The sequence below is a fragment of the Schistocerca gregaria genome, chromosome X, assembly GCF_023897955.1.
Source record: "Schistocerca gregaria isolate iqSchGreg1 chromosome X, iqSchGreg1.2, whole genome shotgun sequence".
Classification (NCBI taxonomy): domain Eukaryota; kingdom Metazoa; phylum Arthropoda; class Insecta; order Orthoptera; family Acrididae; genus Schistocerca; species Schistocerca gregaria.
The window spans coordinates 212,118,462-212,140,448 of NC_064931.1; the positions used below are offsets into that span (position 1 = coordinate 212,118,462).

The window sequence follows — 21,987 nt, forward strand, 5'->3', positions numbered from 1 at the left end:
ATTTAAATAAAAATTGAATCTTCATCACCACCACGTCGCTGCTTGTCGATGGTGCGATATACAGCGAGTTTAAGAATGATGTTTAAAAAAAATTATGGACAGGTTCCTTACACCAAAACAAGAAACACATCTAGTAAACATGAGCACTAGAAAGCGTACCTTAAGAGCTATGAGCACTTGTTCATCAACGATGCTCTGAAACACATCTCGTGCACTGCAAGCTCCTTGCTTTTAGTTTTTTCGGAGGAGGTATTATGGATAACAACAGGAAAGAAGTCCACTAAATATGGGCTCTAAAGTGCACAACTTAAGAGTTATGAGAACTTGATGAGTAGAAGAGATTTTTTTTACATAGCTCTTAAGATATGCATTTCACAGCCCATGTTCACTTGATATTTTTTTCGTGTTTTAGTGTAAGGAATCTGTCTTCAAATTTTTAAAACGTCGTTCTGAAACAGAAACATTTGTTTACAGAGTAGAAACGAAAATAATTTCTTCACCCTCCAGATATTTGGCTGCTGGTACCAGGTTTATGAAATGTGGTTTTATGTATACAAGCTGCCTCTGAATCTTTGTCTCCCCACAGATTTTATGGAAACCAGTATTGTATCATTGCTTGGAATTCAAAGCAAGCAAAGTCTTTGTAAACATTTGTGTATTTAGAATGATCGATATCTACTAACAGCTTCGTTATAAACTGATAACTATTAGGTATAAGCACAAATCACTCTAACATTTGTTACCGTTGTGGCAGTGCGGTTCTAGGCGCTACAGTCTGGAACTTCGCGACCGCTACGGTCGCAGGTTCAAATCCTGCCTCGGGCTCAGTAAATCTCATATTCTGCTCGCCTAAGCTGCAGATCTCACTATATACTGCATTCAGTAGTGTGGGAAGTTGCAGGCGCCATTATTTGCTGATACCTGCAATAGATCAGCTGCCGATTGTGGTCACATTCCTTCTCTACATCCGTGGGCGAAGTGTATCACCAGCATCTCCATCACAGTTTTGAGATGTTAACTTCTCTTCAGAACTCTCAGGCGAAGTGTTCTCTCCAGAATCCGAAGACAAAGTGCTCTCTTCAAAATCCACAACCAAACAGTTCCCTCCAGAGTTTGCAGACCAAGTGAACTGTGCTGAAACAGTCCTCTCTCTCCTGTGGACCAGTCCACACAGTTCCTTTGCACGAATGAAAAAGGCTCTGAAAAATGCTGACCACTCATATTGTTGTTAACAAAATAACCAACTTCTCACCTAGCGGAAGTTTTACAACGTTGGACGGCTGTTGTGGCCGAGCGGTTCTAGGAGCTTCAATCCGGAACCCCGCTGCTGCTACTGTCGCAGGTTCGAATCCTGCCTCGGGCATGGCTGTGTGTGATATCCTTACGTTAGTTAGGTTTAATTAGTTCTAAGTCTAGGGGACTGATGACCTTAGATATTAAGTCCCATAGTGCTTAGAGCCATTTGAACCATTTTTTTAGAACGTTATCCAGTCATCTAGCTCCCACATACACAGTTCTTAAGCAGTTCTTTGTTGCACTCCTACACTTCAGTTAAGTTTTGGTTATCAGGCAATATGGTAGTTTCTATGTAAAAATTTCTTGGTAACTAGCGTCCTGACAGCCACTTCTTTGCTATTTTTTAAGATTAACAAATGAGCCCTCTTACAGCTTTTTTAGACGAGAGGGCTCTCACCTCGCACAAAGCGGCGCCGAAAAGTCGACCTATAGCTGTAAAAAGATAAAGAAGAATTCCTGAACACATTGCTGCTGTGTCCCTTCTCATAGAATGTGGAGATTCGTGTCTGTGGCTTACTTCGACCTCCACAGCGTTCGAAGAACGTCGGAGACAAAGAAAGTTATTTTGAAATGATTATTGAAGGGATGAAAACCAGAAACCAAGGTTCTCTTCTAGCAGAGATGTTCATCACAGCACTTTAAACGACTTCTCTGCATGGAAGCCGGGACCCTATATAGCACAGGACACATTTTGCGAAAAAATGCCAGAGTGCGGCTCCTAGACGTCCACGCTAAACAGTGTGGTACTGTATTTTCTATGAGTATACACTTTGCCTCATCAACTTCGCTTTCTCCTCTGAAAAGCGAGCCGAAACTCGCAAGGGGCCTCACCAGCTAGCAAGTCACTGCCCTGGCCCTCTGTATCAGTCCTTGTTCATCATGGGCCCAAGTATCACACAAAAAACTGCGACCAGAAAAGGGAAGGCATTGTTATAAAAGTAGACGGATTAATCCTGGCACTCACTGACATTACATATTACAAGCGTTAAATATTTGTTAACTGTTGGGGTAGGCCTTACATTGTGATGAATTTAAATCATTTATGAATGAAACATGAGACATGCCAGTCCAGCAATAGAATGACGTGAATGAACCCACATCAAGGAATTCGAAGGAGTTTTCGTGTGATTTTCTTAAGATAAATGTTTAACAGTGTTGTAGCTCACTTAAATATATCACAATAATACGATTAAAGTACCCTCCTAACATTTTCCATTATCCACCGATAGCTAAGTGGTAACACTTGGCGATCAACAACTGTAACAGTCTACTTTTCTGCGTTAGGATTAGTGTATAGCACAGCAGAATATTACGAGTGATATTCGGAAAGTAAGGTCCGATTGTTCGCGAAATGGAAATCACAATGAAAATCCAATGAATCTTTGCACAGATGTGGTGGACAGTTTCTCTAGTATGCCCATCGATCACATCACGTCTTTATTTTCAGTTCTGAGCGCTCAGTGAGCGTGTAAAGACGCCTGGAAATGTCCCCCGCCAAGTATGAGTGCCTGTGAGAGATTTCTCCTAATTTCATGCAGCCCACTCAACGTAACTGTCATGAATTTTCTTGTTCATTACAATACTAGGCAGCACACTGCAGGGGCAATGAGGATGCTGCTGCAGCGTTTTCTATGGAAACTGTTCGGTCAACCACCACACAACTCGGACTTGCCTTCCTCTTATGTTCACCTGCGCTCACATGAACCATTGGCTATGCATACAACAATTTGGCACAGACACCAAGCTGCAGATCAGCATATAGAGTAGATAGGAACCATAAGGGGCAGCCATCAATGACGAGGATATTAGAAAGTTGGTTCAGCGCTATGGCAACTGTCTCAGTCGGAGCGGCGACTATGCAGAAAAGTAGCTGAAAAATGTAGCGGACTGTAGCGAATAAAACAATTTCATTTTCACTGTAGTTTAGATTTCACGTTAGATCGGACCCTACTTTCCGACCAGCCCTCATATGTTCCTGTGTTGCTAAACAGTAAATATACCAGCAAGCTCGATACCGAAATCAATGCAACAATTCGTAAGACCACAGGTTGTCGAAAATCTCCTTGGTTCCCAGCTAAAAGCCATCTCTTCAACCTAAAGTCCGAAGGAACATTCTAAAAAGCTTGGCATTCAAGAACTTCTCATTCGTAAGGACATCCCAAGTGCTACGTCTTACAGAATAAAATCCAAACAACCAGTTAAAAAACTTCTAAGGAACTTCTTGATGAAGTGTTTGATGCATGACATAAACAGGAACAGATATGCAAGCAGCTTGCACCAACAAGAGTTCATACTGATCTAAACACCTGCACTAGCCCATCAAGCTTCGAGCGTTTCAGGTGTACGTAGAAAACAGATAAAGGGCCCTTATAAACCACTGTCTACGCAAGGACTTCCTTTTGAAGTTTCTGACCCATCTTGAGTGGCAGCTGACACCCAATACGATATTACACATCGGGCTGTAGTGTACCAAGACAACATATCCAGCCAATACAAAAGGCTTCCTGACACTGACTCTGAAGAATTTGACCAGACTGAGAAATTAAATTTAATATCCCAAACTGTTGTACCATGTTGCTGTTTTTGTTGTTGTGGTCTTCAGTCCGAAGACTGGTTTGATGCACCTCTCCATGCTACTCTATCCCGTGCAAGTCTCTTCATCTCCGAATAACTACTGCAACCTACATCCCTCTGAATCTGCTTACCTTATTTCTCTCTTAGTCTCTCTCTCTGATATTTTTACCTCTCACGTCCCGCCCCCCCCCCCCCCCACCCAGTATCAATTGGTGATCCCTTGATGACTCAGAATGTGCCCTACCAAACATTCCCTTCGTCTAGTCAGGTTATTACACAAATTTCTTCTCTTCACAATTCTATTCAGTGCCTTCTCATTAGTTACGAGATCTACCCATACAATCTTCAGCATTCTTCTGTGGCACCACATTTCAAAAGCTTATATTCTTTTCTTGTGTAAACTGTTTATCATCCATGTTTCACTTCCATACATGGCTACACTCCATACAAATACTTTCAGAAACGACTTCCTGACATTGAAATCAATATTCGATGTCAACAAATTTCTCTTCTTCAGAAACGCTTTTCTTACCACTTCCAGTCTATATTTTATATCCTCTCTACTTCTACCATAATCAGTTGTACTGCTGCGCAAATAACAAAAGTCATCTACTACTTTAAGCGTGTCATTTTTTAATCTTATTCCCTCAACATGACATGATTTAATTTGACTACATTTCATTATCCTCTTTTACTTTTGTTGTTCATCTTATATCCTCCATTCAAAACACTGTCCATTCCGTTCAACTGCTCTTCCGAAACCTTTGCTGTCTCGGACAGAATTACAATGTCATCGACAAACGTAAAACTTCTTACTTCTCCTCTCTGGACTTCAATTCCTACTCCAAATTTTGCTTTAGTTTCCTTTACAGGAAGTCGTTTCTGAAAGTATTTGTATGGAGTGTAGCCATGTATGGAAGTGAAACATGGACGATAACTAGTTTGGACAAGAAGAGAATAGAAGCTTTCGAAATGTGGTGCTACAGAAGAATAATGAAGATAAGGTGGATAGATCACGTAACTAATGAGGAGGTATTGAATAGGATTGGGGAGAAGAGAAGTTTGTGGCACAACTTGACTAGAAGTAGGGATCGGTTGGTAGGACATGTTTTGAGGCATCAAGGGATCACAAATTTAGCATTGGAGGGCAGCGTGGAGGGTAAAAATCGTAGAGGGAGACCGAGAGATGAGTACACTAAGCAGATTCAGAAGGATGTAGATTGCAGTAGGTACTGGGGGATGAAGCAGCTTGCACAGGATAGAGTAGCATGGAGAGCTGCATCAAACCAGTCTCAGGACTGAAGACAACAACAACAACAACAACAACAACTGCTTTTTCAATGCACAGATTAAATAACATCAGGGATAGGCTACAGCCCTGTCTCAGTCCCTTCTCAAGCCTTGCTTACCTTTCATGCCCCTCAACTCGTTTAACTGCCGTCTGTTTTCTGTACAAGTTGTAAAAAGGCTATAAAGGGAGACTATAAACAAAGATTTTCCTTCCTTACCCTATCTTCTGTGAAAAGTAGTAGGCCCAGTATTGCCTCACGTGTTCCTTAATTTCTCTAGAATCCAAACTGATCTCCCCCGAGGTCAGCTTTTACCAGTTTTTCCATTTTTCAGTAAGGAACTCGAGTTAGTATTACGCAACCTTGCATTACTAAACTGATAGTTCGGTAATTTTCACAGCTGTTAGCAGCTGCTTTCTTTGGAATTGTATTTACTATATTCTTCTTGAAGTCTGTGGCATTGCGCCTGTCTCATACATCTTGCTCACCAGATCGAAGATTTTTATCGTGGCTGGTTCTTCCAAGGCTATCAATAGTTCTAACGGAATGTTGGATACTCCCAGGGCCTTATTTCTACTTAGGTCTTTTAGTGCTCTGTCAGATTCGTCACGTTGTATCATATATCCTGTCTCATCTTCATTACGTTCTCTTCTGTTTCCATAATATTACCATCAAGTGTATCATCCTTCCATAGGCCCTCTACATACTCCTTCCACCTTTCTGTTTCCCTTTCTTTGTTTGGGACTGGTTTTCCACGTGAGCTCTTGATATTCAAACAGGTGCTTTCTCTTTGCACCACAGATCTCTCTAGATTTTCTACAGGCGGCATCTATATTTCCCCTAGTGATATACGCCTGTAAATTCTTGTATTTATCCTGTAGCCATTCTTGCTCAATCATTCTGCACTTCCTATCAATCTCTCACTCTCTCTCTCTCTCTCTCTCTCTCTCTCTCTCTCTCTCTCTCTCTCTCTCTCCCCTCTCTCTCCCACTCCTTTTTTTTTTTTTTTTTTTTACTTTTGTATTCCCTTTCGCGTGCTTCCCTTGGTGCACTTTTATATTTTATCCTTTCATCAGTTAAATTCAGTACCTCTTGTGTTACCCAAAGATTTCTACTAGCCCTAGTCCTTTTGCCTACTTAATCCTCTGCTGCCGTCACTATTTCATCTCTCACAGCTACCCATTCTTCTTCTACTGTATTCCTTTCCCCTGTTCTTGTCAATTTTTCCCTTATACCCCCTCTCAAACCCTCTACATCCTGCGGTTATTTCAATTTTTCCAGGGCCCATCTCCTTAAAAACTTCTTTCGTGATTCTTAAACCAAGCCTCAGTTATGATTAAATTATGTTCTGTGCAAAATTCTACCAGGCGATATCCTCTTTCATTCCCTTCTCCTAGCCCATATTCACCTAATACTTTTACTTCTCTTCCTTTTCCTGCTATCGAATTTCATTCCCCCAAGAGTAGTAAATTTTCGTATCCCTTAACTTCCTGAATAATTTATTTTATCTCATTTTACATTTCTTCAGTCTCTTCATTATCTACGGAACTATATGGCACATAGACTTGTATTGCTGTGGTGAGTGTGGGCTTCATGTCTATCTTGGCTACACTAACCTGCGCGGTTACGGACTGAAGCGCCTAGAACCGCTCGGCCACTCTGCCCGCCCCCCTCCCCTTAATGCCCTGAGCAGCAGAGTGACAATCCGTGCCCTTCTAGTGATGAACAGCGCTACTTCTGCGAATATACCTCACCTTAACAACGTCAACTTTACAATACAAAGTAAAAACGCGCCACAGCAATGTTAATAAATAAACAGCACTACGTTTCTTATTTAACGATACGCTTATTCCTTTCATTCATTTGCACTGGATTTCTGAATCGCAACACAAAAATGTACTAAACAAAGAGATCTCCGACACTAGCTACATTTTAGAAACCCCGCACTTTCATACAGTGAACAAAGCACGTTACCAATGTAAAAGCAATATTTTGCTAGGTGTTGAAAGGGATTTGGCTCGTCAGTGGTGTAACCGCTTTGATACCAAGTGCAGTGTAAGACTGGCCGAAATTCTGGCGCAAATAACTGCTCGTAAAGAAGGGGCAGCTTTTGAAGTTCATATCGACGCCCGGAAATCGTGTCGGATTGGTAAACCTACAGATAAAACCCTAGTATTTGCGAAAGCCAAATGCATTCAGCGGTTGAAAGTACCTTTTTTCCATCTGTTGGTATCGTCAACACAGAAAATGCATTATCTTCTGCTCCGTTCTCTTCATGCACTGACGAGCTGTTGTGGGCGGAAAATAAATTCAAGATTAAAACTGTTCTGCTCTGATCTTGAACAGTTTTTAAAAAACACATTTTGTCGCCACATCTATAAATTTTCCTTGTTGGCTTTTGCAGAAGCTCAGGGACTTCTACAACACTGTCCTCATGAAACAAACTTATATTGACTCGCAGCCCAAACGTCCCAGTCCGCTCTTTTAAAAATGCAGACAGAGATGACGGCGATTGTCCGTTTACTGATACAATTGGCGTTATAGTGTGCCTCGTGTTACTGATGGACTACACGACTGTGTTGATTTCTTTCGTTCCCTTTTTTTTTGCAAGAGATAGACCGGACGTGATTTTTTAATTGAAACCGCTCTGATCGATATTGTACACCCTCTGTCTACCGACCGTTTCCTTTACAGCTCTGGGGCTAGCTACAGACTCTTCACATGCAGTATGTGTGGCTGTCTCATTACTCAGCTGTTTAATTGTAGTAACATGTGTATTTCTTGTGACTCATTACCATTTAGTCTTGAAAGCCCACGCCCACCTAGTAGATAGATTTAAATGCGTTTGGTCCCACCTCTACTGCGGCTTGAACGCCCAACTGCAATATTTTAACGTCATGGATCGTCATAATTTTCCTAAATGCGTTACTAAATTGATTAAGTTGATGTAGACAGATTATGTTGACTTTCAAAAGCTTTTGTTGGTGCGTACCCTGGTTTTCAAGGTTCAAATGGCTCTGAGCATTATGGGACTTAACCTCTGAGGTCATCAGTCCCCTAGAACTTAGAACTACTTAAACCTAACTAACCTAACGACATCACACACATCCATGCCCGAGGCAGGATTCGAACCTGCGACCGTAGCGGTCACGCGGTTCCAATCTGTAGCGCCTAGAACCGCTCGGCCAACACGGCCGGTGTTTTCAAGGTATCCACTTGCGATGTACATATATCCTTCATGTTGTAATAACTTAAAATTTTTCTTGGTGGTCCTGACACTCAGATTCCGACTTTTTCCAGGTTTCCAAAACGTGACGGGTCGTTTCATATACTATACCGTTACGGTCAGAGGCAAAGTGTATCCGTCGAAATTACATCTTCAGAGCAGGCTTCAGCATCAGTCATTTCCCCGGTTGCACATCCCTCTCACGTTGTACTAATGACAATGTTCGACCCATGTAACTGTAGTGAAATGGCAGCCTCATTATCGTCATCGACATACTCTAGTAAACAAGCAGCAAACGGCAGTCCACTATATTGCTCTATATCTAGCACATCTTTCTTCATGAGTTTGGTATTATTTCTGAAATGAAATTGAATGGTATAAAGAGTAGCATAAAATGAGCCCCATAAAAGATAGTCAAATAGCTACACACAGCGTGTAACACAATTCACATTACACCCTTCTAGAGGTTGTAGACTGGACTTGATCTATCAAGTTTTACATATGCACCCATTTTCGTAAACATCATCCAACGACGCTACAGAACGTCAAAGTTATAGGCGCCTGAAAATGCATGTGTATAAATGTTGATTCCGTGATGATGTTGCAAACTTGCAAGGATGATGGAGAAGGATAAATGTGTTAATTTGAGGTAAGGATCCCTGTACCGTAAACGAATGCGTCGCAAGTTATAGGCGAAAACCTTTCTGATACCTATGACTGTGGAATAGATGTACTGGTACTGTTGTTGCTAATATTTTAGAAGAGGCAAATTTCAGAGGTGGTAGTATGGACTGAAACAAGGAAAACATGTCCGGTAAACATGAGCTCTAAAGTGCGTACCTGAGGAACGGTGAGCATTTGTTCATCCTCGCTACTGTGAAACGTTACTGTAGCGAAGATACACATGAAGCCCATACTCACCACAGCAATACAAGTCTATGTGCCATGTAGTTCCATAGATAATGAAGAGACTAAAGAAATGTAAAATGAGATAAAATAAATTATTCAGGAAGTTAAGGGATACGAAAATTTACTACTCTTGGGGGAATGAAATTCGATAGCAGGAAAAGGAAGAGAAGTAAAAGTATTAGGTGAATATGGGCTTGGAGAAAGGAATGAAAGAGGATGTCGCCTGGTAGAATTTTGCACAAACATAATTTAATCATAACTGAGACTTGGTTTAAGAATCACGAAAGAAGTTTTAAGGAGATGGGACCTGGAAAAATTGAAATAACCGCAGGATGTAGAGGGTTTGGGAGGGAGTATAAGGGAAAATTGACAAGAACAGGGGAAAGGAATACAGTAGAAGAAGAATGGGTAGCTGTGAGAGATGAAATAATGACGGCAGCAGAGGATTAAGTAGGCAAAAGGACTAGGGCTAGTAGAAATCTTTGGGTAACACAAGAGGTACTGAATTTAACTGATGACAGGATAAAATATAAAAGTGCACTAAGGGAAGCACGCGAAAGGGAATACAAAAGTCAAAAAAAAAAGGAGTGGGAGAGAGAGGGGGGAGGGAGGGAGAGAGAGGGGGGGAGAGTGAGAGAGAGAGAGGGGGAGAGGGGGAGAGGGAGAGAGAGAGAGGGGGGGAGAGGGAGGGAGAGAGAGAGGGGGGGAGAGAGGGGAGAGAGAGAGAGAGAGGGGGGGGGGGGAGAGGGAGAGAGAGAGAGAGGGGGGAGAGGGAGAGGGGGAGATTGATAGGAAGTGCAGAATGATTGAGCAAGAATGGCTACAGGATAAATACAAGAATTTACAGGCGTATGTCACTAGGGGAAATATAGATGCCGCCTGTAGAAAATCTAAAGAGATCTTTAGTGCAAAGAGAAAGCACCTGTTTGAATATCGAGAGCTCACGTGGAAAACCAGTCCCAAACAAAGAAAGGGAAACAGAAAGGTGGAAGGATTATGTAGAGGGCCTATAGAAGGATGATACACTTGATGGTAATATTATGGAAACAGAAGAGAACGTAATGAAGATGAGACAGGATATATGATACAACGTGACGAATCTGACAGAGCACTAAAAGACCTAAGTAGAAATAAGGCCCTGGGAGTATCCAACATTCCGTTAGAACTATTGATAGCCTTGGAAGAACCAGCCACGACAAAAATCTTCGATCTGGTGAGCAAGATGTATGAGACAGGCGAAATACCACAGACTTCAAGAAGAATATAGTAAATACAATTCCAAAGAAAGCAGCTGCTAACAGCTGTGAAAATTACCGAACTATCAGTTTAGTAATTCAAGGTTGCGTAATACTAACTCGAGTTCTTTACTGAAAAATGGAAAAACTGGTAAAAGCTGACCTCGGGGAAGATCAGTTTGGATTCTAGAGAAATTAAGGAACACGTGAGGCAATACTGGGCCTACTACCTTTCACATAAGATAGGGTAAGGAAGGAAAATCTTCGTTTATAGCCTTTGTAGACTAACAGAGAGGTTTTGACAATGTTGACTGGAACACTGTCATTCATTTTCAGGTTCGAATCCTGCCTCGGGCATGGATGTGTGTGATGACCTTAGGTTAGTTAGGTTTAAGTAGTTCTAAGTTCTAGGGGACTGATGACCTCAGAAGTTGATTCCCATAGTGCTCAGAGCCATTTGAACCATTAAGGGGGATTGGACGTGAAACGGGCCGAATTGGAGCAGGAGAGGCACCACAGGACATTTTAATTTGCACTGTCTATACTTCTACAAATAAATTCATAAAACTTTGTCAGCATGACCAGGAAGGATTCTGGATTCACACTCAAAGCAGTGGAAGTCCAAAAACGAAAAAAAAAATATTTTTTAAATGTGAAATTTCACTTACTGGTTGGTTGGTTGTTTGGGGAAGGAGACCAGACAGCGTGGTCATCGGTCTCATCGGATTAGGGAATGATGGGGAAGGAAGTCGGCCGTACCCTTTCAAAGGAACCATCCTGGCATTTGCCTGGAGTGATTTAGGTAAATCACGGAAAACCTAAATCAGGATGGCCGGATGCGGGATTGAACCGTCGTCCTCCCGAATGCGAGTCCAGTGTCTAACCACTGCGCCACTTCGCTCGGTCACTTACTGTTGGCTGCATTTGTTGCTGTAGGTATACTTTTCTTCATAAATAAGAGAGATTCTTCGATGAATTTTGCGCACCTTACCAACCATACTTACAGGTGTATGAATCTCTAGAATTTGTTTAATCTATGGAAAAATGAATGGATTGTTACGTTTTAAACTTCGTGTTCAGAGAAAACACGAATTTTTTAGTTAATTATCTCCGTTTTTACCACTGTTTTTAACAGATTTGGGTAATTCTAGAGTTTCATACACCTGTAAGTATGGTTTGTATGCTGTGCAAAATTCATCGAAGAATCTCTCTTACGTATGAAGAAAAGTGTACCTACAGCAACAAATGTAGCCAATACCAAGTGAAAAAATGATGAAATTTCACATTTAAAATATATTATTCTTTCGTGTTTTTGAACTTGCACTGCTTTGAGTGTGAATCCAAAATCCTTCCTGGCCATGCTGACAAAGTTTTATGAATTTATTTGTGAAAGCATAGACAGTGCAAATTAAAATGTCCTGTGGTGCCTCTCCTGCTCCAAGTCGGCCCGTTTCACGTCCTACCCCCCTTAAGTGGATGCATTGGGGTGGAGCGAGTGACAAACAAGTGATGCGAGAACTTGTTTAACTGCTGTACTTTCAGAACTGCGAACTATCAGGACAATGATCCAAATTTTTGCCCGGAAACGCTTGCTGAGGCTGATACTTGGAACGTGTGCTTTTGTCTCCTTAAAATACGAGGCCGAGTTGGTGGTGCGACCTTGTAAGATCGACCCTATTTGTTCCACGTGGCGCGTGACGTGAATCATAGTTCCGCTGCGCTAACGAGCTCTGCAAGAGGCCGGTACTATTTGCAGGCGGACACGCTTCGCCTGCCGCCGGCCGTCGTGTCCTGTGTAGCTCGCTTGTTTGAGAGAAGTCTAACTTGTAGGAGCTGCGACTCACGGTCACTACACTGGTAACAAGATGTTTTACACTCGAAGGAACTTTAATGAACACCTTCTGCACTCTGGAAATAACAGCATCGCTTCTGCATGCAGAAATATTGACTCATCCGCTGTCTGCTCAAAGCAGTCGCGAACCAAGTTACAGGCTTTAATTTAGGCAACGCACCCGTTAGCACTTCTCCTCTTATCTTCGTGCACGCGCTAACATCTGCGACCATAATGAGGAATTCATTTTCTTTCCTAGGGAACGTCGTTACCGATATTTTATTAATATTATAGAAGTTAAAGCACAAGGCTAAAAAAAACTCGTGACCTTTGCCTTTCGCGGGCAAGTGCTCTATCAACTGAGCTACCCAAGCACGCCTCTGGATCCGTGCTCAAAGTTTTACTTTCTATAGTACCTCGTCTCTGCCAGCAAGTTTTATATCGACGTACACTCAGCTGCAGAGTGAAAATTTCATTGTGGATTTTCTTAAATGTTCCCACGTGTTTGACTGACTTGAATCTGCCCTGAATCCAATGATTTAACGTATATTCTGTTACGTATGGGTGAACTTCGTTGACAAACGTGCTACATTGACAGTAATTCTAAAGCCGTAATTATCACTTCCTCTTTAATGCCCTGATGTTTCGACTGAAACGGTATAACTGCAACTTTGATTAAATTTATCACCCATTTTTAATTTTTAAGGCATTCAGTCATCAATTGCTGTCACAGCATTTTTAAAGTTACGTGAACTAATGATTCAGATTCAGTGCATATACTAAATCAGTACTTCAGTACAGGTGGTATATGTAGTGTTTCTGCTTACTAAAAGCTCAGTCAAACCAGAAATTATTCGGATTAGAAAACATATTTTATCTTTCTAATGCGAAGTTTCAATCATATTTCCAGCAAGAATTAAACTTTCTAACGATAGGCATTGACTTCCGTCACAACCTCTGCGTGCTGTACTTACAAAAAAAGTGCGTCTTAAATAAATTATTGCAAAGCAGAATGTGAAGTGCCTGTATCCAAGGCCATATCGGTTTAGTGCGGTACATGTGATCGCAATTAGGTATCCTTCCCAGTAATAGGTCGCAGACAGGTCACGGATAGCTCACACTGGAATTGTCTTTTGGAAGCACGTTACGATCTGGGAGGAAATGTGTACAGATTACTTGTAGATCAATTTGCAGTAAAAGTGCTGTGGTTAAATTCATTTCCAAATACCGAATAGGGGCCTGTAAGAATAAAATAATAAGTAAACTCATGAAAATTCACGGTACTAATGGTGTAGAATGTTCAGATGAGTAATATCAAATCCATAAATAAACAATTTCCAGACACTTTATTGTGAATAGCAGAGTAATTACGTAGATGTAGATCGTCCGCACACATGAGGACCGTTACAAATTCTGCTATCTTCACTATAACAATTATATCCACTGTGTCGGGCACTGAAACACGGATGCTTGTTTACTTTGCGAATTTTTCCTCTCTTACTTGCTATGGAATCGTATTTAGGTGTAACTCAGTGCACTTACGGCGATTACTCTTAGCCCAGAAAGGGGAGGTCAGTCCGATCTGTGGTGTCAGCTCGCAAACTTCCTGTCGGCGGTTGTTCAAGTGTCTCGGCATTCTGCTTCTGCCATCTCTGTACGTATACTCGATAATGGGATGTGCTGTTGACAATACTGACGCAGTCAGAAGAAACTACTACATGAATGCAGTTAACACAATATGGTAAAGTAGCTTACAGTTGGATAGCACTTCCTTCAAAATTGTACATTCTACACTGTTCAACAGGTTTCGTTTTCAATAGGCCTTCAGCGGGAATGAAAATGTGTAACAAACAACAAGTCTTGAAACATATGTTGAAAGATTTCCTTGGGTAACTCTTTTCTTACTTCCGCTGTTAATCCTGTAAACAGATACTGATAATTAAATGATGTATGTTTCGTAATTCCAACGTGCCCGGTGGAATAGTTAATGAGCGACTACGCAAGCAAAGATGGCAGATTTAAATATATATTGGTTTTTGTAAAAGCCAGCAGCAGTTCCGTGTCATTACAATTTCCAACTACACCAACAATGATACGAAATATACAGAAGAAAAGCACGTTTTGATCTACATGAATAAATAGATGCCGGCCGCGGTGGCCTTGCGATTCTGGCGCTGCAGTCCGGAACCGCGGGGCTGCTACGGTCGCAGGTTCGAATCCTGCGTCGGGCATGGGTGTGTGTGATGTCCTTAGGTTAGTTAGGTTTAAGTAGTTCTAAGTTCTAGGGGACTTATGACCTAAGATGTTCAGTCCCATAGTGCTCAGAGGCATTTGAACCATTTTTTGAATAAATAGATAACCTGTATGCACAAACATAGATTTCGTCGTATTTTCGTGGGATTACTTCAGTATATTCCTACTTCTTTAATTTACGTAGCATGAACTGGTGGTCCTGAATGTATTTCTTTTAAACAGAACTTGACAGAAAAAAGGAAATCTGATTTCGTCGTGCAAACATTTTTTCTTGTATTACATAAACGATTTTTCTCGTCCTTCATGTGAGTTACGAGGAAACAATACTATCCCGGTAGATGCAATGCAAGCAACGGAAATAATTACGTTATATAACAATGTATATTAATTCTTCTGACTGCCGTATTATTTTTTGAATTATCGATACCTGTTTCAATACTGAATACAGTTTTGATATTGCTGGTTTTAGATTCACCTGTGAAAGAGACTATATTATTTTAATGTGCCCTTCGCCTAATTAACTACTGACATTCACAGTAATTAATTTTTGATTTGTCGGAAACCAACAGTCCCCTTATAACTGTGACGTCAGTGCCACGTGCTGTTAAAAAAAAAATTCAATCACTTAAGAAGAAACCCTTAAAATATTCCACTACTTCAGGCCATGGCCCTATGCTACCAAAAACAAAAACAGGAGATGACGATACAATAAAGGTAATTTTTTACTTTTTATTTATTATCATTGTCTTTAATCCATCTTCGTCGCACCAGCACGTTCTCACAAAGACTGGCGATCGCCTTCGACATTAGCGGGATAGATCCCGCATGGTGACAACGCTACAGTAGATCATCGATGCACGTCTTCTCGCAAGTGTATTGAATAATTGCTGAGAGATAGCATCTGGAAAATGAAAGAAGGAACGTGTGTCAGATGTTCCTAGGAAGGATGATCCAGCTGCGAGGGGAGTTGCAGAAAGCGCCCCAGAGAAAGTTCGAGAAATACTGTTCGTACTTAGGGTTCTTAACAATTGCACAATGCCGGTTCTTAATGTATTGCCAGAAATCGAGGGGCGATTTTTTACTGCCACCAAACATGTATTGGACAGCATGCTTGCTAATCCAAATTGCGGATCTTCGCACGAGGGAAGTATGCGGCGGTGCGGTTCCTTCCGTCCCTTTACGACGAACCTGCACCTACCTGTGAACATTGTCTCAGCAGATCATCAGTCGGGAAGCCGAGCGAAACCTACTGTACTTCGACGTGAACCAGGCTGCCATTAAAGTCACTAATCTACTTTTCGGGAGAAAGTTTTCACACGAAATGAAAGGTTGGAAATGTTGTCCTTAATTAATATATTCTGAAACTTAGGTGAACAAGTATCACTGCCAAGCCCGTGCTAGTCTTAACACAGTCACTCACAATCCCTTTCACTCAGGTTAGCTAGTTTATGGTGTTGCATCTCCCGAAAACATAATAGCTACAAAAATACGGACTGTTTTTTATTGAGAATGCTCGACAAATTGTAAGTCTGTAGGTACCTAATGCAGTCACAGTTTTTAGCCACCGACCTACTCAATACGCCACTAGCAATTTGTCTTTTCACGTCACAAAATTTACTTAAAAATTCCGAAATTTCTACACAGCCATCGGAATAATTATACCGTCACTTTACAACACTTTTGATATATGAAACACTGCTAGATCCGGCAACTTATCATTTCCATCGGAACTACTACTACACACGTCCGAACTGTTTCATGGCTAGGCTCCGACTCCTCTCTAGTAGTGGTGGGAAGGAAATCGCGTATCTGTTAGAAATCACAGTGACTGAGAAGTCACAGATATCACAGTGACAACTTTACAAAATCCAACTGCGATTTCAATCACAGTTAGCAGTCGCAAGTAGCATTTCACAATAAACGCCGCGAGCCATCTGTTGGCCGAATTCCATACTGCTTTCTGTGATTTCAGTGGCAAATGGCAACTAAGAGTCGCAAGTAGCAACTAAAAAGCGCAGTTAACAATGCCATCTGTTGGCAAAAGTTCGTACTACGTTCATCTCTGCGACACGCTATCGAGTCTAACTGCGATTTCTGTGACAAGTCGCAACTAAGAGTCACAAGTAGCAACTAAAAAGCGCAGTTAACATTCTTTTCCTATTGCCATCTGTTGAACGACGTACGTACTTTGTTATAAGAGCCTTGTGCCTCACGAGATCGGTGTGCTGTGTGTGCGTATGAAGGACTTACTTCATTAGTGGTACAAGTCCATTTTTGTTCATTTTGAGATACAGAGTCCTAAAGTTAAATGAGCGCTAAAAATCTACAGTTGAGGTACCAGAAGTATTCAAGCATATGTCTTCTTGCTAGAAATGAACCTTTATTAATGTTTGTTTGGATCATTAATTTCAGAAGCATTATAGACAGAAAAGTGGAGGTAATGGACTTGTACCACTATTGAAATAAACCCTTCACATTATATGACGACATGCACATTCAGCATCAGTTATGATTGGTCAAACACAGCTGTGACTCAGAATGTATTATATTAATAAGAAGCAACATTGCCTTTTTCTCCTGAAAATAACAAGTAACGTAACAAATGTGATTCTGCTTCCAATATGACAATTTTGGTTAATACTCCACATGTCTACAGGACTTTGCAATGTTAATACAGCAGAACTCAGGCATCTGTATAAGTGTAGTGAAATGAAAACAGCATTATTGAGTCATATGAATGCCTCACTTTTATTCCGGCACAGTTAAAGACTCGTGATACAAGTTTTGCCCCTGATGTTCTACATGGCAACTTCACACATACGAACTTTTTGACGACACTACAACCACCTACATAAGTAAGCTTTTCCTGTGTTACTTTCAAGTACTGTACTTAAGCTATTACTGATTTAACTGGAAGATCTGTACTTCCCACCTTCATATCAACAGCCTCAAAATGCATGTTACAGGTCAGTGTCACACCAAGATTGTGGAGAATTGGGGGGGGGGGGGGGGGGGGGGGCGGCATGTCACTCTCCAACTAGTGTTTACCTGTAAATAAGTGGCGGAAAATTACGGGTATAGGACGGCTTAAACATGTGGAAAATGAGATTTTCATTATTCACTCACTGTATTTAACATTTATTATTCCTTTAAAATCGCATAACTTCAATAAAACACAGTTTAATCACTCATCTCTGCACACACATTTCACAATTATGTCACTTTTAAACTACAAATCCTCTAAGAGCTGTCTTGAATCTTCACGAGTCTCTTTCAACAGCCTTGATGTGGATAAAAACGTACAGCAGCCAGTAATCAAGAGTCAGAACTGTGTCTGCAAAATCACAAGGATTATTAAACAATTTTTGCTGTCACTAATTACAAGAAATATAATTGACAGAGTAGATTGCTAATATTTGCTGTAATGAAAGCCACTCAATGGGGTATATTTCACATTTGCAAGAACGATCTCACTGAAGTAATTAAGTCCATCGAAATACTTAGAAACTTACCTCTCGTCTGACGAAAACGGTCTAAAGACGCAGTGGCAATTTCTCCAGATTTGGTGACAATGATATTTTGAGTTATCAATTTACTGAATGACTGAAATATAGTTCGGGTACGTGTGAACATAACAATATGTTAGAATTCATTTTCTAAACACGAACTGTTACGCTACTGTATGGCTACTTACATATTAATTACACTATTAATATTTTCACAGTTGTTTCTTTAATACATAATTAAAGACAACGGAAGAATAAACGTAAAACTTACTTAACAATGACAGGTTTGTTGAGATGCAATTTTCTGTGTGGGCAGATGTAACTTTTTCATACGGTGGTAAGTCGCAGAAATCGCAGAAGTAGCAGAAGTCACAGAAATCTGGTGGTGGTTAGTGTTTAACGTCCCGTCGACAACGAGGTCATTAGAGACGGAGCGCAAGCTCGTGTTAGGGAAGTATTGGGAAGGAAATCGGCCGTGCCCTTTCAAAGGAACCATCCCGGCATTTGCCTGAAACGATTTAGGGAAATCACGGAAAACCTAAATCAGGATGGCTGGAGACGGGATTGAACCGTCGTCCTTCCGAATGCGAGTCCAGTGTGCTAACCTCACAGAAATCGCGGAAGTAGCAGAAATAGCAGTGGCGGAGGGATGCGCGACCTACGTTCCTTAACTGCGACAAATCACAGTTATGAATAACAGATACTGAAAAAGTAGCATTCACAGAAATCACGGATATCGGAAAATCGCAGTTAAGCCCATCACTACTCTCTAGAATACTCTCTTCTCTACCAGCAGAGAAAAGCGCGCGAAGAATACTGTTTACCGAGGGTCAATTTACTCAACAGCCAATAGCAAAACAACATTCTCCCGCGTCAGTCCGCGCTTTTCATCAATAACCAATCGCAAAATAGTAAACCTAACGACGTAATTATCTAATATGCTGAAGTTTTGTTTATGCATAAAGTTATTTACTATATAATTCATACTTGAATTAACTTTCCTTTACCATAAACTTACATTACAAATCTGTTCTACCTAAATCCCCTTTGTCCACGTCCATACGGCTTCGAAATGTTCCCACACTAAATCCCACTACATAACTCATTAAACAATTATCTTCATATTAACCTTAAACCACACTCACACATCATTCATACTGCTAAAACACATTTATAACATTTTACATACACAAAAAGACATACTAACACTTCATGAAAATACTAGAGCAGTTAATGAAAAACATTCTATTACTTTAGTGCACTCTAATGGGCACAATCGAAACTAAATCACAGTCCCCTATCCAATACTGTCCTCTATCGGCTGATACAGAAACTATGTGCGCGTCCAGTATCGCGTCACCATCTGTCACTATTCAGCTCTGAGACACATCTCCCACTTAACCACCTCCAAGGCAGAATCGGTATATGGCGCTACACCTCAAGTAGTCCGTATCCGGGGGGAGACGCATTTGTCTGGTGATGCTGTAGGAGTCGTGCGTGTTATGAACAGCGGACCAAGAGCCAAACATCGCTCGCTTCGCCACAGACAAGTCGAAGGCCATCGTCGTCTTGCATGCCACATGACATTTCACCGGACGGGTGGTTTTCTTCAGTCACATTCGACGTATCTGCGACTGCAACGAGGCATACACTGAAACTTCCTGGCAGATTAAAACTGTGTACAGGACCGTGACTCGAACTCGGGACCTTTGCCTTTCGCGGGCAAATGCTCTACCGACTTTTTTCCCATAAAGATCACTCTGTTAAGAAGAACATGTAGATCATTTCATGGTATAGTATGTGCATTGCATATGGAGCGGTTAGAGAAGCGTGAGGTTCATTATCAGCTGTCAAATGTGCACGCCGACTGCACCCGGCACATCCCAACTGCGTGGGGGGTCGTGGAAGACTGCCTGAAGATAGTTGGCAAAGGTTTTCCGATAGTGTGACCATCTATGAATCTCATTTTGGGCTTGCTGCAAGAAATACCAAAAGTCAAGTCGCGACTTGGCAGCATCCCCATAGAGGTACGCGATCGTCCAACCTTTCACCCAGATGATTGAATGTGATTTAGTCGCCGGAAAGTAGTCACTCTCCAGATGTAAGAAGGAAGCAGGTGTAATATGTTGCGGGGTCACACGGAGGTAGCAAGCCACCATCTGTGTTCCTAGGAGCCATACGTCCTCCACCGCGATACAAGTTAAGCGGTGATGGTCGTCATCCGCTTGGCGACATTTCGGGCATAGTGGAGTGTCCACTAGTCCAATTGCACGGAGCCGTTGGTTGGTGTTGAACTTGCCACAGGCGACAGAGAACCACAGTGCCCGAACTAAGGTAGGAAGGAATTTTTGGTGCACATGTCTCCAAATCTTCGGCCAATTCAACTTGGGGTGTTTGAGTTCAATGACATTACGACTTATCCGTCGTAGCAGTCAAACATAAAAATCCTTCGCGCATAGCTGTCTCGTGCGCGGAAGCTCGTCTCTGATATAACTAAGTTCCACGATAAATGTTGATACATGCGCAAAATGTGGCGTAATGTTGCCCACTGCCACCGGAGGTGTGAGGGACGCTGGAACTAGGAGATCCAGTAGGCGGGATGTAAGGGAATCACGCTCGCTACGCCACTGCTTGTACATCGTGACTAGGAGCGCCGTCGCTCAGCAGTGGACATTCGTAAGTCCGAGTCCCCCCTTTTCCGTAGGGAGCGTGAGCGTTGCGTATCGCACCTTGAGTGGCGACCCAATCATCACAAAATAGCCTACTGCTGATTGAAGTCGACGTCCGAGGGTGAGTGGTAGGGGCAGGATCTGCGAAATATGCACCATTCGAGAAACCACATAAGTGTTCAGATATTCGACTCGCTGCAAAGGATCAAGGCGCCTTAGGAGATGTTGTCGGACCATGGTACGTATTGTCTGTAAAATACGTCGGTCGTTAACTGCCACAGTATGTTTTACAGATGAGGTAAAGTCTATGCCGAGATAGCGGAACCGTTGCACATAAGGAAACGGACTGATTTCTTCCAGCGTAAGGCCCCTTCCAACCGGCATTGCTGCCGATTTGTTCATGTTCACTGCACTACCCGCCGTCATACTATGGTCCAACAACAGTTCAAGGACCGTCTTCACCTCTTCCTCAGAACGAACGAGCAGTAGGAGGTCGTCCGCATAGGCACGATATTTGAAAGTGTAGCCCCGCAGTTCCATCCCAGAAAGAGAATTTGTTAGCCTCCCAATTAATGGTTCCAACGCTATCACGAACAGCAGCATCGAAAGAGGGCAGCCCTGGCGAATGGATCGTAGAATTTGAATGGGCCCTGCTAAACGCCCATTAACCTGTACCAAGGATTGTGCGCCCCCATAAATCCTTCTAATGACGCCAGTAAAACGGTCTGGAAATCCCATTTGTTCCAGTACAGCGTACAGATAGTTGTGGAGCACCTTATCAAAAGCACTGTCAAAACCAACCGCCACCATCGCCGCTTTAAGCCGGCACTCCTCCGCCAGCGATATTACATCACGGCATTCGCCAGTAGCTGTCTGCACATTCACCGATCCACCCGGTGTCGTCTGTTCTGGAGAGAGAACGCTACGAATTAACATACGACATCGGGACGCTAGCAACCATGCAAAGATCTTGTAGTCGGCATTAAGCAGGGTGATGGAGCGATAATGTGTGACCGTAATTCATGGCTTTGGTTTATGTATTAGCACCAAGAGGCCTTCCATAAAAGCCGGTGGAATAGGTGCATCGGAATTTAACATCTCGTTGTACATTTCCGTCCATCGCGGTGCCATTTCGTTTCGAAATTCTCGATAAAATTCAGCAGGAAGTCCATCAATGCCTGGGGACCGATTCAACGCAC

General features: G+C 42.0%; 1 protein-coding gene across 2 annotated transcripts in view; it reads left to right on the forward strand.

The window, feature by feature from the left end:
- LOC126298407 (diacylglycerol kinase 1-like) overlaps positions 1 to 21,987 on the forward strand; it is a 1,060,073-nt gene that overhangs the window by 138,382 nt on the left and 899,704 nt on the right. The gene's annotated exons all lie outside the window — the stretch shown is intronic.